This window comes from Macrotis lagotis, chromosome 2 (genome assembly GCF_037893015.1).
Source record: "Macrotis lagotis isolate mMagLag1 chromosome 2, bilby.v1.9.chrom.fasta, whole genome shotgun sequence".
NCBI lineage: Eukaryota > Metazoa > Chordata > Mammalia > Peramelemorphia > Peramelidae > Macrotis > Macrotis lagotis.
Window position 1 is genome coordinate 13,701,378 of NC_133659.1, and position 18,346 is coordinate 13,719,723.

General features: G+C 43.6%; 1 protein-coding gene across 2 annotated transcripts in view; it reads left to right on the forward strand.

Annotated features, from left to right (window-relative positions):
* Positions 1–13,753: 13,753 nt before the first annotated feature.
* JAK1 (Janus kinase 1) overlaps positions 13,754–18,346 on the forward strand; it is a 139,988-nt gene continuing 135,395 nt past the window's right edge. For both annotated transcript variants that reach the window (XM_074221254.1, XM_074221253.1), the window contains exon 1: positions 13,754–13,969. The gene's annotated coding sequence lies outside the window, so the exon portion shown is untranslated. The remainder of the gene's footprint in view (positions 13,970–18,346) is intronic.

Sequence of the window (18,346 nt, forward strand, 5' to 3'; positions counted from 1 at the left end):
CAGTGTCCTGATTCATGTCTGGTCACTGGACCTAGATGGCTCTGGAGGAGAAAGCGAGACTGGTGACTTAGCACAGCACCCCCTCACTCAAACCCAATTTGCTTGCTTGACATGGCATCGCCTCCTTAACATCATGGTCTTCTTTAAGCACAAAGGACAAGCATCATAATCATCAGGGTTGAGCACCTAACAAATGCTTCTTAACTGACTTAGTTATGGTGAAGTACTCTGCACGGTCCCTGATGCAGAGTAATTCTGTATAAGGATGGTCAGAGAAAGGGGAAGCCCAACCCAGCAACTCAAGGTGAACTTGGAAGGACAGTGGAGAGAATATACCAGGCACATGTTGAGTTTGACAGTGAACTAGTAGGTTTGTTTGGCTAAACTGTGGTGATGGTGGTGATGGTGAGAGGCTGTAGACGAGCAGTTGGCAGACTGTAACTTCTTCGAGGGCAGGGGATTTCTTTTCCCTTCTGTATTTGTTTTCCTAACTTGGCTCAGTTGCTGGTACATAATAAGAATGAAATAGTAGATTTGCAAAGTAGGCTTAATAAATGTTTACCAATTGACTGACTAAGCCTAGAAAGGCAAACTGAGGCCAGATTATGAAGGACTTTGTGCCAAACACAGGAGGATGCACTTTAGCCAAGAGGTCAATTGGATCCCTGAAGCTTCTAGACGTAATCCAAATGGTGCTTTCAAAAAAAATCAATATGACTGCACAATCCATCAATGGTCTCTGAGATCCATTTTGCTCCAGTCCTGATTTGAGGTTATTTCATCTCTTCAAGAGTTATTTTCTTCATCTGAAGAAAAACAAGATGGTTGAGCAAATTGATCCCCAATGGGGATTTTAAATTGAGATCTGTAACCCTCCTGCTTCCAAGACCAACATCTTACTCCACTCCCTGAAAGTTTCCATTATTCTGGACATTCTCAAGAAATTTAGATAACCAAATTTGATTTAAAGTAAAATAATAATGAAACAGAATTCTGGATTCTAAGGGATCAGAGTCACAAAGGCAATGGATTCCAGACTTAGAGCTCAGTCAGCCCAGAGACAAAGACAGAAGATCAGTGTTATGAGTCAGCTACATTGATTGGATGAAGTTGAATAATTTGAAATAAAATTGAGAGCCAGTATATAGTGCTCTAAAGGGTAATGTGTTACGTACTACCCTTCTGGTGAACTGTGTTTATGCCTGTAGGTCTTGTCCTCCCAATTAGTTTATGGATTCCTTGAGGTCAAGGGCCCCATTATGCTTATTTGGGCTTCTCCTGAAGGACCTAGCACATATTTGTTGATTTTTTTCAAGTACCAATAAGGGCTCCAGGGGGGAGCACCCTGACCTTTCTTGAAAATCATTGCTCTATAGACCTGGTTGGAGACTGAGATTTAGGGAAGATAATCTAATTCTAACTCTATTTTGTATTTTGCTTTTTGATCTTACAGTTCATAATTTAGCATTTTTGTTTCAATTCAAATTGACAGTAACTATTGAACACCCAGTGATTAACACGGGTTATGGTTAGACAATAAATTGCTGTTGATTGAATGGTCCTGTTTGAGACGCTGTGCTAGGGGATAGGACTAATATAACAAGGATTATTCCTGACCCCCAGGAGCTTACAGGTTAGTCAATTAACCATTTGTACAATGAGGTAAAATATAGGATCTGGATCTTTCCTTCGTCTCCATCACATTCTACCTTATTTTATGTTTACCTGTGTATATAGTTTCAATGACCATCTCTTTGTAGATGATTCTCAAATATATTTGTCTAGTCCTCATCTTTTTACTTCTGGTTCACATTTCCCACTATGTATTAGATATGGATCATAGATATCTTAAACTTAACATTTACAAAACCTGAACTCATTCTCTTTCCCCTCAAATCTTCCTCTCTACTCTATGACCGGGGAGAGCATCCCCATCTTTCCAGTCACCTGGGCTTGACGTGTGTCATCCTCAACTCCTCCCTTGTTTTCATCCCCCATATCAGATTGGTTGAGAAATGCTGTCACTTTCCTATCTCTCCTTTCTTTTCTCTGATACTGCCACCACCCTCAGGTAGGTTCTTACAACAACCCCACACCTGGACTATTTTGATAACCTGCTGGTTGGTTTCCCTACCCAAGGTCACATGAGTAGCCAGTGCCTGAGCTGGTTGGTTTACCTCAGGGATCTCCCCATTCTAGTCCATTCTCCACTCAATGGTCAAATTGATCTTCCTAATGCACAAAGCTGACTGTGTCATCTTATGACCCTTCCATTCATTTAATACCAAAGATAACGTACTCTGCTTGGATTTTAAGGTCCTTAGCTTGTCCCCTTCTCACCTCTCCTGTCTTCTACAACCTCCTCCCCTCCATATATTCTGTGAAGTCAGTGGCCCAGCATCCTTGCTGTCCCTCCCACAAGATGCTCCTACTGGTGGTTGGGCAGGTCCTCATCACCACCTCCCAACCTACCTGGCTTCTTAGCAAGATTCCCACTTTCTAAAAGAATCCTCCTTCCCTCAGAGAGTTATCCCCAATTGACCCTGACTGTAGCCTTTAGCAGACTGCTTGGGTTGTTGTTCTCTTTTTAAAAATATTTATTTATTTATTCTCTTTTTGTACAAATAATGTTTTTTATACATTAATAAAATATTCTTGTTTAAAAGTAAACAGAATACCCCCTCCCCCCACAAAATATAGACTCGCTTGAGCGATAAAGGGGAGAGAAAAAAATTAAAATTAAAAAAAATAATAGTAATAATTGTGGCGCAATGGATGGAGCCCCAGCCCTGGAGCCAGGAGCACCTAAGCCCATATCTGGCCTCATACACCCAACAATAACCCAGCTGTGTTCTCTTTCTCCATTCCCTTAGGTGCTGATGCAAGAAGGGACTGTCTTTTGCCCTCCCTTTGGATTCCCTGCCCTGAGAAGAGTGCCAGCTATTTCAATGCTAGGTGACTGACAGACTTACATTTCACCCCCTAATGGTTCACGTTTATATGCTTTCCAAAGGAATTTCTATACTAATATCCATTCATTTGATCCTCAAAAATGACTCTTGCCACTATTGTTAAGAAAACGACTGGGGCCAGAGCAAAGACACTTGTATCTCTCTCCCCAGGACCAGTTTAGTTAATATCTGTCTGCAAAGCATTTTGAGAATGATAAACTCGTCCTGCTAAAATGCTTTCATTATTCATGCATTAAGCAAAATCCCCTGAGGGGAGGTCTCATTACCAGAGCTAGTAATTCAATCCAAACCAATCAGACATTCCTGTAAAATGTAATAGATTTTGAAATGAAGCATCATTAGGCAGCTCCCCTCCTCAGTTAGCGTCCTAATCTAGTGTGTTTTATATAAAGAGGTAAACAGGCCTTCCTGGAGGGTCCTTAGATCTGAGCTTCATTGATTCCTTTTCATTGGCTCTAATTATGTGGAGCCACAAAACCTCTCATGATGCGTAATCTGAAAACAACCAGAATAAACAAGAACATTAATTAATGACTTGCCCTGTATCTTGAGACTCACATATTAGGAACTCACATTTGGCTCAATAGAAATCATCCTGTGCCATCTCTGGAAAGAGAGGAATTCTGGTATCAAGGGAAAAAAAAACATGGTGAGAGATAGGGGTGGGGATGAGCAGACCTGAGTTTAAATATGCCAAATCTATCTCTAGCCCATCCTGTGACCTTGAGCAAGTCTCTTCACTTCTCTGGACCCCCTTTTCCTGAAGAGTGAAATGCAAATAAACAAAGCTTTCAGTCCTCACGTCATACTATACCAAGGATTAAAGGAGAAAAGTGGCTAGTGTATTATTTTTTCTAATATATTATTGAATATAAGGTAATCATATTATATATAAACTCCTGGAGAACAGCAATATTTTCACATTTTAGTTTGAGTCTTCAGTGCCTGATACCTAGCCTGGTACATGATGATAATAACTAAAATGATGATGATGAAGATGAGGAGAAGGAGGAGGATGGTGGTGGTGGTGATGATGATGATGGTTGACATTTCTATACCACTTTAAGGCTGCTGGCAATTTGTGGATGTTACTTCTTTTAATGTACAGCCTTGTGCCATAGGGGCATATTTTCCTGAAGCTGAGAGACATTAAGTTAACTAGGATCACACAATTAATACTTGCCTGAGGGAGGATTTGAATTTCGGTTCTCCTGACTCCAAATTCAGCATGCTATCCATTCCAACAAGTTGTTATGTTTGTTATTTAATAATCATCAGACAAGAAGCTTTCTGATTTCAGTCGGAGAGCTCTTTCCGTGATAATTCACTATCTCCCCATGCCTCCTTACTTTACTTTTGTCTTTTTGTTTCATTGACTGTTTCTGGCATGATACTTAGTCTCTTAGTGCAACTGCAACCTCTGATAAGTCCCTTAACATCTATTGCCTCAGTTTTCTCCACTGTAAAGTAGGGATAATAATTACACCCATCTCCTAGGCTTGTTGTGAGGATCAAATAAGCTAATATTTGTAAACTGCTTAATAAAGTGCCCAATATTAATTCTAGTTATGATGGTGAGATATATATAGTAAAAAATAGCCCAAAGGAAAGCACGCTTGGACTGCTTCCTTCTTCTTCTGATTCATTTGCTTGCTCCATCAGACTCTGAGGATCATTTCCCTCATTCATGAAATGGGACTAATACTATCTAAATAAACCTTCTTGAAGGATTATCACCAGAAATACAGAAATAGAAGTAGTTATTATTTTGATCTGACCTCTCTATTTTAAAAACGTTATTGATGGGTTTTGTTTTTATATCACCTTCTTTGTTCCCCAAGTAGCTAACTATCTCTTGTAACATACAATGAAGAGGAAAGACAGACAGGCAAATACAGAAAGACAGATAGATAGATAAATGGATAGATGAAGAGAGAAGAGAGAGAGAGAGAGAGAGAGAGAGAGAGAGAGAACACAGAGAGAGAACACAGAGAGAGAGAGAACACAGAGAGAGAACAGAGAGAGAACAGAGAGAGAGAGAGAGAGAGAGAGAGAGAGAGAGAGAGAGAGAGAGAGAGAGGACAGAGAGGAAACACACAGAGAGAGAGAAAGGAGAGGAGAGGAGAGGAGAGGGGGAGGGGTCTCTGATTACATGTTCAACTGAGTTTGACACTGACATAGTATGCAGTTTTTCACCCCCATGATCTCTCCCCTTACATTTTGGGGGGATTCTTTTCATTTGCATTATTATAATTATGGTGCTTACTGTTTTCCTGACTCCCTTCAACTGCTTTGCCTTTTGACAATGGAGAGAGAACTCTTCCAAGACAAGAGACCACGATGCATTCACATAGATCTGGGATTGGATTTGAACAAGAAGCCACGGGTCTGTCATAACTGTCCCCATCTGAGCCATGGTAATGACTGGGTCACAACAACCTCATTAACCCAGGTTGTTCTTTGCTTCTGTCAAACCTGTCCTGGTGGGACAACTTAGATGACTTTTAGACAGCCAGATAACGCACTGGACTTGGAGGCAGGAAGACTTGTGTTCAAATCCCACCCCTCTTTAAGCCTCAGTTTCCTAAAATTAAAATAGAGCATGATCCTTATAGTAGATGGTGCAGTGGATAGATTTCTAGGTCTAGAATCTGGAAGACCTAAGTTCAAATTCAGTCTTTTATTGTGTGACCCTGGGCTAGTTACTTTCTTTTTACCTCAATTTCCTCAACTATAAAATAGAGATAGTAGCAGGACCTATTTTGCAGGGCTGTGAGGATCGACAGGTAATATTTATAAAACCCTTAGAACAAATGCTTGCTCTGTCTTTGGGTTATTGGGAGGCTCCAGTGAGAGTGAAGTGTCTTGCAAATTCTTAAGAGCGCTATACATATTTTATGTAATCCCGACTTCTATGCCTCTGGGCAAGGTCTGAAAACTCAGTTTTCTCAACTCTCAAATGTTAGGGACTGTACTAAATGACATCTCTCCCTGCTCCCAGCATATTTCCATCTCTAACTCTTCAAGTCTTACCCCATGAGAGTGAAGCAGTGAACATATTATGATGCCCATTTAATAAATGAGGACCTTGAGACTTGGGGAAGTTAACACAGTCTACCAAGGTTGCCTGGTAGTTAATGACTGGACTGAGATTCGAACTCCTGGTCTCTCAGGGCCAGTTGAGGCTTTCACTCTCTTGATCCTTGAGCCCTCTTGAATGGGATCCAACCTGGCTTTCACAAGGAGACTTTGGTTTTGCCAGGATTCCTTTTGTCTTGTCTTTCCCTATTGGAAAATCATCCCCTTGAGAACTAGGATTGTGTTCACACACACACACACACACACACACACACACACACACACACACGTACACAAACTTTAAAGTATTATATATTAAAGTATTATATACATTTTCACTTTTATTATTACTACTGAATAAGACAATGAAATAATTTCATCACATCTTTCTAAATGAATATTTGGTCCATCAACTCCCTTCTCTCCCAAATTAGTTGGGAAATCAGATCTACTCAAAGTCCTGTTTCCTCTATTTCACCCTGTAGACAATTGGTCTCAGGACCAAGGATTTAAGTCTTTTCTTGGGATCAATTGCTTCCATTGTTCATCTCTCTGCACTCTCCCATCTTGCCCCCAGACTGTTCCGGCTTGTGCCATCTCTAAATAGATAAGTCTGGACTTGATTTGTCTAAAATAATACATTAGATATACTGTTTGCTTTTCAATATGACACATTCTAGGTTGCCTAGGAAAACCACTGGTTTTGATTTTTTATTTGTTTTATTTTGTTTTGTTTGAAGAGGGCCATGACTAGCATTGCTTTCAAGGGGAAATGTGGTTCAATGAAAAAATCATTGATTTTCCAGTCAGAGGTTGTGAATCCAAATCCTGATTCTATCATTTGCTATCTCTATGACCCTGAGTAAATCATCTCTATGGGATTTTCACTTTTTTCTCTTTCACTTTTCTTCTATAAAATGAGGGGATTAGATAAGATGACTTTGAAAATTCTTTCCTACTCTAAACTTGGGATTCTATAATATTAAGTTATCACAATTTTACACATTCTTTGACACTTTCATTTTTCTGGAATCTTCTATGCTTAGTTCTTTCCATAGCCATTGCCAATTCAACCTCTAGTGCCTCCCTGACTATAAAAATAAATGCAAAACCAATTGGAAGTGACTAAGTCTCCATTTGATTCCAAAGTAGGAAACTCAGGTCTTGTCCTGCCTCACTGACACCTCAGTGTTTCTCCTATCAGGACCACCCTAGTGCAATCTGCCTTCCGATAGGTGTGGTGCTGTCCATTGCCCCAGTTTTTCCTAGTCACATCCAGGAAGGTGGCCATGGACCCCGGTTCCAGAGACAGCTCCTACACTACCTTCCCTCCTAATAGAATGACTGGAGAGAGCTAGAGGCACCCAGACTGAGGAGCAACCTCTCCAAAGAAGGATTCCAACTTTTCTGCCCTTCCCAGAAGGTCAGACTAGGACCACTCCGATTTTATCTGCTCCTGTGGCTACTCTTGTCCCCTTAGGATTGTTATCTTGAGCTCTCTCATCGAACCTTGACTGCTCCTCTATAGGAATTAAAATATTTCAGACAGGCTTGTCACTTTGGATAGTATGACCAGTTGTACTCTTCTGCGGAGGCCACTGAAGTACCCCAAACTACAGACTAAGAAATGAACCATGTGGGTCCTCTCTCTACCAGCAACCTGTTATTCAGTCTCATCCAAAAGTCCTCAGTAGGGACTACACTAAGCCAACAGAACCTTTTCTCAATCATTCATATTTTAGTTTTAATCACAGATAGTGCATAATTATAATAACCAAATTCTGCTTTGTAGAGGAGATACGGTCAAGTACCTCCTTTCTTCATTTGCAGAGGTGAGGAGTTCTGGGTGTGGAATGTTCCATACCCTTTCAGACTCAGTTGATGTCTTGGTTAGTTTTGATAAGCTCCTTTTTTGCTCTTTATTTTTTATACTTCCTGAAAAGGGTGGTTTGCTGCATCAGAGAGGAATTTATTTCTTTGTGTTTTTTTCTAATTATATACACAATTTTCAACATCCATCCTTTGCAAAGTTTTGAGTTTCACATTTTTCTACTACCATTTCCCACGGCAATGAAGAATCTAAGTAGGTTGTATGTACAGAATTGTGTTTAATATATTTCCATTTTAGTCACATTGTGAAGAAGAATTAGAATTAATAGGAAAATAAATCCTGAGAAAGAAGAAAAAACAAAAAAGAAGTTTTAAAAAGGGAACATAGTATACTTTTCTCTGCATTCAAACTCCATAGTTTTTTGCTCTGGATGTGGATGGCATTTTTCTTGGCAGGCTTCTCAGGATTGTCCTCGATCACTGAATTGCTGAGAGGACCTGCGTCCATCCTAGATGATCATCTCACAATGTTGCTATTAATGTGTACTGTGCTCTCTTGATTCTGCTCACTTCACTCAGCATCAGTTCATATGAATCTTTCAAGGCTTTTCTAAAATCTGACTGCTCAAGATTTTTTTTTAAAAGATTTTTATTTTGAATTTTACAATTTTTCCCCCTAATCTTGCTTCCCTCTCCCCACCCCCACAGAAAGGCTGTTTGTTAGTCTAGTGTTCCATCACATTCATATACCAAAACTTGTGCAGTCATTCCTCAATTGATGGGTATCCACTCAATTTCTGAGTCTTTGTGACTACAAAAAGAGCTGTGGAAAATATTTTTGTAAATGTATGTCCTTTTCCCTTTTTATGATTTTTGGGGGATATAGAGCTAGTAGTGGTATTGTGGGATCAAAGAGTATACATAATTTTATTACCCTTTGGGCATAGTTCCAAATTGTTTTCCAGAATGGTTGGTTGAGTTCACAACTCCCCCAACAGTGCTTTAGTGTCCCAGTTTTCCCACATTGTCTCCAACATTTTTTTTCCTTTCAATCTGATAAATGTAAGGTGATACCTGAAAGTTGTTTTAATTTTTATTTCTTTAAACAATAATGATTTGGAGCATTTTTTCATATGACTATAGATAGCTTTAATTTTATCTGAAAACTTCCTGTTTATATATTTTTTGACTATTTGTCAATTGGAGGATGACTTTTTCTTATAAATTGGACTCAGCTCTCTGCATATGTTATAAATGAGTCCTTGATCTGAAACAATAGTTGTGAAAATTGTTTCCAGTTTTCTTCATTCCTTCTAATCTTGGCTATATTTTTTGGTGTAAAAACTTTTTTAATTTAATGTAATCAAAATTATCCATTTTGCAATTTATAATGGTCTCTATCTCTTGATTGGTTATAAACTCCTCTGTCAGGAGAGAGTTTTTTTTTTTTAAGGAGGGCCCAGGAAAAAAAGAAGTGATATCACTAAAAATGGAAAAAAAAAAAAAAGAAAATATTTCCCGGATACCAGGCTGTCCATTCAGACTGTCCTGTATTCATTGATTTTACAGCTGGAGAAAATGAAGGAGACAAAAGTTATGTGATTACCCAAGTTCACACAAGCTAAGTAAATGTCTGCAGTAGGATTTTCTTTTATGGTTTGGACTTCTGCTGGCCCTGATAGAGAGATAAGGATGAATAAGATTTAGTCCTTGTCCTCATGGAGTTTCCAGTCTATTTGGGGAGAGAAAAGCTCAAGTCACTCTAATGCCTATTACCTTTCCAAAGCAGCCTAGGAGAGGACAGAGAGATGCTATGCTTCCAGGCATCTTTCCCTTTCCAATTAAAACTGCAGTTGATTCTGATTGTACATTTAAAACATTTCCTGATTTGTTTTGTTTGTGAAGTCACCTTTCCTTCTTTGTCTGAAATTCCTGAGGAGTAATGAGCCAACCAAAGAATGAGTGAAAGAGGATTTACTAAATACTCATGTGCTTGGCAGCTAGGTGGTGCCATAGAGCCTAGAGCACCGGACCTGAAGGCAGGAAGACTCATTACCCTGAGTTCAAATCTAGCAGTGTGACTATTTAACTCTCTGTGCCTCAGGTCCTCATCTTTAGGAAATGGTCAACCATTCCAGCATCTTGGCCAAGAAATTCCCAAATGCGTTTAGGAATAGTTAGATGCAACTGAAAAAAAAAGAAACAAAAGTCAGACTGAGTGACTATTTTGTGCTAAACCTTGGAGATATAAAGAAAAAAGCAGAGCCATTTCCTCTCTCTAAGATGCCTAAACAAGGGAGATACCACTTAAGGAGGTTTTTGGGTAAGTCAAATAGAAAGACCGTGGTCCTTCCTTTTCAGTAGCATCTCTTAGAACAGAACAGTTGAAAGCTTTGGAAGCACTTTTCATATATTATCTCATTTGATATAATGGATCTGGGAGACAAGTGCTATAATAATTTTATTTTTATGGATGAAGTAATTGAGACTGATAGAGATTAAGTGACTTACCTAATGTTACACAGATGGTAAGGCAGGATTGGAACTCATACCTTTCTGATTTCAGATACAGAATGCCTCCCATTATGCCGTAGTGACAAAACAGTGGTGATGCATCTATATAAATCATTATTTTCACAGACACGTGCCAGGAGTTGGGAATAAAAAGACAAAATGAAAACATTTCTTGCCTTCATGGAGCTTACATTCTCCTGAGAGACAAACATGGGAAACATGTACAGGATATCTGTAGGGTCAATGTCATTTGGTGGCAAGGGGAGAACATCAACCGCCTGGAAGGTGGGGTGGGGAAACTCAAGAAAATTCTTGACTTAGAAGTGGCATTTGAGATGTCCTTTGGAAGAAGGTTGAGATTCTATGAGGGGGGAAATGGTGGGAGGGAAAGGGGAAAGGGAATAAGCATTTATTTAATGCCTCTTTTATGTCAGACCATAAGCTAAGTGATTTGCAAGTGTTCTCATTTGATCTTTGGGAGAATATATGAAGAGAGTGGGGAAGCCTTCGAAAAGGCCTGGAGGTGGAAGAGGGCATGATACGAATGTTGAAGATTAGATAGGCCAATCTGAATTTGACATACCCTTCAGGAGAATGCAAAAGAAGAGTCATTAACAATTAGAATTATCAGAAAGGAGACTAGACAGACTAGAATGGGAGGTAGTAGGTCTCTGTCGGTTTTCAAAGATTGGCTGACTTATCATGGATACTGTTGAAGGGAGAGCCTCCAGGATCCCTTCAGTCCATGTTGTGAGGGCAGACAAGTGGGAGGCTCAGAGACAGCAACACCAGATGATGGTCATTGCTATGGCCTCTGCAAAGGGCTTCATGTAGATTACCTCATTTGATCCTCTTAACAAGCCGGGGAGGTCAGGGCTATTAATATTTCTATTTTCTTTTTGTAACCCTAGTAGCAGGACACAGAGTAGTATTTAATAAGTATTTACTGATTGGTTGATTTTACAAATGAGGAAACAGAAGCAGACAAAACTATGAAATTGCCCAGGTTCTCACAACTTAGTAAATATTTGAAATAGAAGTTTCTATTTTTTTGCTAGCATTTTAAGGTTTGCAAAATGCTTTAGAAATGTTCTCTCAAGAAACTGAGCCTGCAAAGGTCATGGCTTGTCTGCAATTACTCATCTATTAAATGTCAGAGGCAGGATTTGAATCCAATCCTTTGCCAGTTCCACCTCTTTAGATAAAGTGACTTGACCAGGGCCCTACTGCTTTTTATTGGGCCCTGCCTCCACAAAACCTTGCTCAAGACTGGCTTGACTACTTCTAAATTTCAAGAGTTTACAAATTCATCAGTGTGGCTTCTCCTGCCTGCTCATATCACAACAGTTTAGCAAATGAATTTCGAGAGTTGTCTCAGCCCCCAAATGGACCACCCTATGCCCCATCTGGCAAGGAGCTTCCCCTGATGATAAGACTCTGGTAACCTGGCTGGTCCTTGGAGGAGGATTGGCAGGAAGTCTGTTTTAGGGCTGCCAGCTTGACCAGGCCTAGGAGAGTTTATATTCCGTAAGCCTGGTCTTGGAGAATCCACTGGCCCCCTCTTAGTCAGGGTAAAATGTCACAAGAAGTAATGAAGATTTAGTAACCTGAGTTAAATTATTCCCAATGCAGAGTTTCTTAAGCCTGTTCTCTGCGAACAGACATGCTCACAACTGGAGAAGGCAGGAGGTGGAGGAACTAAACCATATTTGCCTCAGCTCTGCCGCTGGAGTGTGAAGGAATGAATGGTTAATCTACAGTCTGGTGAATGGCCAAAAGTTAGCCTCACAGTCAGGAAGCCTAAACATTCAAGCCTGGCCCCTCAGACACACTGTCTATGGGAACTCTGGGTAACTTTCCCCCGTCTCAAGGCCCCTGCTAAGGTCCCAAGGGAGAGCTGGAGCAGGTGTGTCCATCTGCAGTGGTAGAGTGAAGCGGCATCCTTGCCATTGCCCATTCCAATGACATCCCAGGTTACAGTGAAAAACCGAAAAGAAGAAATACTTTCACTATCCGTGTCACAGAACAAAGTGTGATGGAGACAGGCTTTGTGGTTCCTAACCATATAGGCTGAAGGTCCTCACTGGCCATGGGCCATAAACGTGGAGTCAGGTGCCCTGAATCTTCCCCGCGGCCCAGCTGGCTGCCCAGCTGGCTGCCCTGGCCCACTTGTGACATACCTTTCCGACTTCCCTGGGCCTCGCTTTCCTTAGTTGTTTTATTATAAATAATACTAGCTACCACATGACCTGACTGACATGAGGAGAGCATGAAAAACATTTAAATAAAACCCCCTCAGAAGCTGGACCTCACTGGTGTGGGACGTCCAGGAGGTGCATTTCCTCTACATTCTCTAAGAACTGGGAGACCTGCTGGTAGGGTTTCAATGGAATGTGTGGGATAAGGCACATCAACTTTGACCTTAAAGGGTTTATTTTATTTCGTTTTTCTGTAAGAACGAGAATGTTGGCTTCCTAAGCCCCCCTGTGTAGCAGATTCACAGAGCCCGAATAGCAGGGCCTCCAGGGCAGGGCCTCCAGGGCAGGCCTCCAGCACAGGGCCTCCAGGGCAGGCCTCCAGGACAGGGCCTCCAGGGCAGGGCCTCCAGGGCAGGCCTCCAGGACAGGGCCTTCGGGGCAGGGCCTGCTGTTCACAGCTGCCCTTCTTAGCCTCAGGAACCTCAATCGAAGTTAGGATCACCCCGACATGGAGGCTCTGTCTCCTTTCTGCCATCTCTTCTCAGTCGTTTTCTTTACTGATAATGAAAGGAGAAAAAGAAAGAAAAACAAAACAGGAGCCCCCCCCCCCCGACGTCCGAAAGGTCTGTTTCTCCCCTGTCCTGCTCCCCAGCATGCCTTCAGGCCTTCACCCCCCCTCACGCCTGTCACCTCGACATCGCCCGGTGAATTCGCGGGGTGGGGTGAAGGGGGAGGGCAGAACTGGCGAGAGGAGGAGGAGGAGGAGGAGGAGGCCGCGGGAGGGGGTGCCCGAGCCCGGTCCCTCCGGTCTCCCCGCCCCCACCTTCACCTCCCTTCCCGACCCGAGCTGTCACTCGGGTGATGTCAGCTGCGGGGGGGGGGCGGGGGGCGGGCTCCGGAGGCCTTTCCACTCCCTTCCCGGGGCGGCTGCCGCCACCCCCAGCAGCCCCCGCCCCAGCTGACCGGAGGTGAGGAGGGGGCGAGGTGACCCACCCAGAGGCACTGAAGGCCGAGCCCAGAGGCAGAGGCGATCGCGCCTCCCCAGAGTCGGGAGTGACGAGGAGAGGCGGAGCCGGAGCGGGCAGCGGGGGCGGGGCCGGCCTGCCTAGCACCCCACGTCTCTGCCCCAAAGTTGAGCCGAGCTGAGCCGAGCCGAGCCGAGCCGAGCCGAGCCGAGCCGCGGGAGCTGGCCGCTCGCTGTCTCCTTGCCCCCGGTCCAGCCTGCGCCCTGCTGCCAGGCCGCCGCGCCCTCGGCCCTGCCCGCTGAGCCCCATGTGGGGGGGCAGCGCCGGCCTGGCCGCCTAGCCAGCCCAGCCCAACTGGGCTCGGGGGGCCCCGGGGACCTGCCAGGCCAGCCCGGAGCAACACGCGGAAGTGGTGAGTGGCCGGCAGGGGTGGGCCGGAGGGGGGACACAAGCGCCGCAGCTGGCCTCCGGAGCCCCGGGGTGGGGGGAGAGTGGGGGTTGGGGACAGCCGCGGGGGAGAGTGGGGATTTCCAGTTTGGGGGCCCAGGGCAGCCTTGGGCTGATGCCGCCGATCTAAGGCTGGGGGGGGGGGGGCAGCTTTACCCTCCCCCTGGCCCCTGGCTCTGTGTAGTTCAATTAAAATACAAAGTTTCCCGAAGCCAGATCCGAACGCGCCGTCTGACATCCTGTTTATGTCGGCCAAGTACATCCTGCGGGTGGCCCCCAGAGTGGGGCGGGGTGGGGGGGGCTGGGGCTGCGGGCGCCCCAGGTCACTTCTTTCCGACAATTCTCTCTTTTCGGGGCTCCCAAAGTGCCCCCGGAGGCCAAGGGAGGAAGAGAATCGCGGAGGGAACGAAGGGGGCGTGTGAAAGAGATGTTTTCCCTCCTCTCTGGGGGTCTGAGGCTTGGCCGTGCCCGGGCACCCACCAACAGGGGCTCACGCCTCCTCCCCCCTACCCGAGCTCCAGGAAGGAGTGCCACGCTGACCGACCCCTCCCCCACCCCCATCCTAGGGTCCTCCGTCTCACCTTTGGGGGTGGGGGGTAGATCGGAGCCAAGTCTCGGGATCTCCCCTCCCTGAGCCAGGGCCAGGGGCGCAGGCAAATAAGTCAGACCCAAGAAGCATCAGGGCTGGAAAGAACAGGCGGCCAATAAGAACCAAGAATTTCCCCCTCCCCCCACGAAGATCTGATAGCGTGCGTGTGTTGTTTTTATATTTGTCCAGAAGCTTCCTGGGAGATGAGAGAATAGGATCAGGTGTTAACAGCTAGGGCCCTGAGGAGGCAGACCTTCTGCCTGCCACCCTGGGCTGGTAGGAGAACAGAATAGAAGGTGGGGGGGGGTGCTTCTTTGAGGGTCCCCCGGACACGAGGGGAAATCCTACCTAGCTGCCATCTTCTGCCTCGGCGGGGGGGGGGGGGTAAATAAAAGAGAACAAAGAACCCCACCAGCCTGCTAGTGGGTCCGGCTGAAGTTTAAGGTCCCAGAAAGCTCCGAGAGCGAATGCTGGCCTAGGTGGACTTGACCGTGAGCTCTGGCTACCCTCTAGTCCTGGGAGCAGCAGGACCCGAAGCTTGTTACATTGTTGCACTTGTGTTCTATTTGTGGATTACGGCGGGAATGCTCGTTACATTTGTGTTACATTTGTGTATTCCGTCCGGATGCTCGTTACATTTGTATCCAGTGGAAGGACACATTCGGAACAGAATGAGCACGGGGGGGGGGGGGGGGGGCTTTCTCTTTTCTTCCTTTTCTTCCTCTTCTTTGATGTCGAAAACGATGAGCCTTTGATGTCGGTAGTCTCCTCAGCCCTACCGGTTTCCTTAGTCTCAAGGCCCCACTGGGCTGCGGTTGTCTCTCCGTCTGCGGGATCCAGGGATCCTTGGCTCTCTGGCTAGAGGGGAAGCAGTATCGATGTTTTCCAGGGTTCCGGGAAACTTTGACCCCAATTCTCCTGTCTTGTTCTTGAAGATGGGGACCAACCCTAACTGTTTGCAGCTCCCAGAGCTGCCCCATCTCAGGGACTGACTGGTTAAAATACTCTGTGTGATTTCAGGAAAATAACCTCAGCAGCTTGAGGACTCCCAGGATCTTTTGAGGAAAATTGTCCCAAGAGTGTAGTGTTGGAATGAATTGGAGGAAGCAGAGTCTAGATAATGTCGAAGGGAGTTCTTAAAAATTATCTTCACTGCCCCCCCATCCCAATGAATACACATAGGTAGGTGTGACACGTACCAAATGCACAATATCCCTCCCGTTTAGACATCCTTTAGATGGATAAACTCAGAATCTGGAAGACCTGGATTCAAATTCTATTTCAGACACTGAATGGCTTAGTCCCCACTTGTCATCTAACTACTCGAGGTTATAATCACCTCATCTGTCCATTTATAAATATATTTTAAATTTGTAGAAGATTCCAACTGAATATCTGCTGAGGATCTCTGATTCTGTCTTTTTTTTTGTTTTTTTCCCCCAAGGCAATGGGGTTAAGTGACTTGCCCAAGGCCACACAGCTAGGCATTATTAAGTGTCTGAGGTCAGATATGAACTCAGGTCCTCCTGACTCCAGGATGGTGCTCTATCCACTGTGCCACCTAGCCGCCCCCTGATTCTGTCTTAATTAGGAGTCTGTCTAAATTAGGAGGCAGGAAGCAGTACCATTTAAGGGAAATAGGAATGGTTTCTTAGGGAGGAAGCTTGAACTGGGCCTTGGAAGGGAACAAAGTTTTTACATGAGATGGATGTGTGGAGGAAAAGGACAGACCATGGAAAAGAAGGACTGTGTGGGCAAAGGTAAGAGATGTACTGGAGAAATGTAGACTTTGGAGTCTACAACATTCATATGGTCTCTTGGCCTCTTTGGGTCTGTGTGATCTTAGGCTACTTACATCATCCTTTATGAACTTCAAATTACTTTGCATCATAATATGTGCACTAAGGGTTTTTGCAATAATCAAATGTCATGAAAAGGCTATTATAAATGTTAGCCAGTATTTGTTTTTGCTGAAAAGATCAGTAATCTTCTGAGAAGGTTAAGATCCGTCTGAAAAGGCAATTAAAAATGTTCCAAAGGAGAATGAATCTCCATTTTGCTGGAAGAGACTTTAGAGATCTCATCCAAATTCTGTCATTTTACCAGAGAAGAATGATACTTAGAGGGATGGTAGTGATTTGTCCAAGGTCACACATGGATTAAGTTGTAGAACCAGCATGTGGACTAGATCTGCTTAGTTAGTTTACTAATTCCCTACAATTACTTTTATTTGTAGTATAAAAATCTTAGAGTTTACAAGGACCTTAGAAGTCTCCCCCCATTTTTATTTTATACAAGAGGCATTTAAGTCTCAGAGAGAAATAAAAATGATTTGCCCTAACATTCATAGGTATGGAGTAGCAGAATTGGAATTTTATTTAATCCAGGTCTAACTAAATTTCTTTTCCCTGTCAAAGTATATGTGACTTTTTAAAAATGGAATGGAAAAATTTTTTAAATTCCTGCAGTGTTCCATAATAATTTTTAATGGAATATTAAAATCTTTCTACATTTGAGAAAACTATTAAAGATAGGGAGACAGTATGATGATGACCAATATCCACTCCAAGTCAGGCAATACTTTTGAATTTTGTTGAGAGAAACAGAGGCATCTGTGATGTACCAAATTTGTCATGTTTTTCATTGACCTTTGCAGTTGGTTCTGGACTCCCAAGGCTCAATAGTTCTCAATAGTCCTCTAAGGCAATGAGAGAAGCTTCTTGTAGAAGAGGGAAGAGAAGCAGGATTGATGTTTCCAGGACTCTGGGAAACTTTGACACCAATTGCCCTGCCTTATTCTTTGTTATGAGGGAAAATGGTAGCTGGTACCAGTCATTGGTTGGCCACAGCTACTGTTACAAATACTATCCATGTATAAAATACTCTGATTTCAGGAAGATACCCTCAGCACCTTTTGAACTCACATAATCTTACCCTAGGAGTGTTATCATGGATTGAATTAGAGGAGGCAGTTAGTGTCTGGATAATATCGAAGGGAGATATTAAGGATCATCTACCACCCCCCATCACAATATATATATAGATGTGAATTAATTTTAATACACAATAACCCCCCCCCCCATTTAGACACCCTGATAAAGGGGATTAAAAGATGAGAAGATAAAGAAGGAAAGAGAAGGGATTCCTAGTGTGAGGGGAAAAGAGACCAAGAAAGAGTTCAAAGGGCATATGGGGGCAGTGAAAGGACTAAGGGTAGATCAGTTTAGTAGAAACATAGAGTACATGTTTAGGCAAATTTATCTGAAAATGATCTGGAGGTCTTAAGTGGACTGCAAGTGTGATATAGGTGAACAGTGTGATATAGTAGTCAAAAAAAAAGTCAAGTTTCTCTTGGGTTACATTAAAAGGGGGCAGAGCTTCCAGTCTTAGTCCCACTGTGTTCTCCTCCAGGATACCTGGAGCATTGTGGACAGTTCCAGGAGTCAGATTTTAGGAAAGACAGTGTTACTTCGGACATATTCAGGCAATCAATCCAGGTAGGCTTGTAGGCAGGTAGATAGGATGATGAGCCATCAGATATAGAAAGCATTTATTTGATGTTTTCTATAGGCCAGGGCCTATGCTCAATCTCTCACAATTGTGCCATGCATGGATTGGTTGGAGGAGTTGGGCATGTTTAAGATGAATAAGGGCAGGCTTAGGGAGGATATAAAAGCCATTTGCAAGTCTTTGTAGGTGGTGAGAGAGGAGATGAGAGATTATAGACTTGTTCAGCTTTGTAGTAGAGGGAAG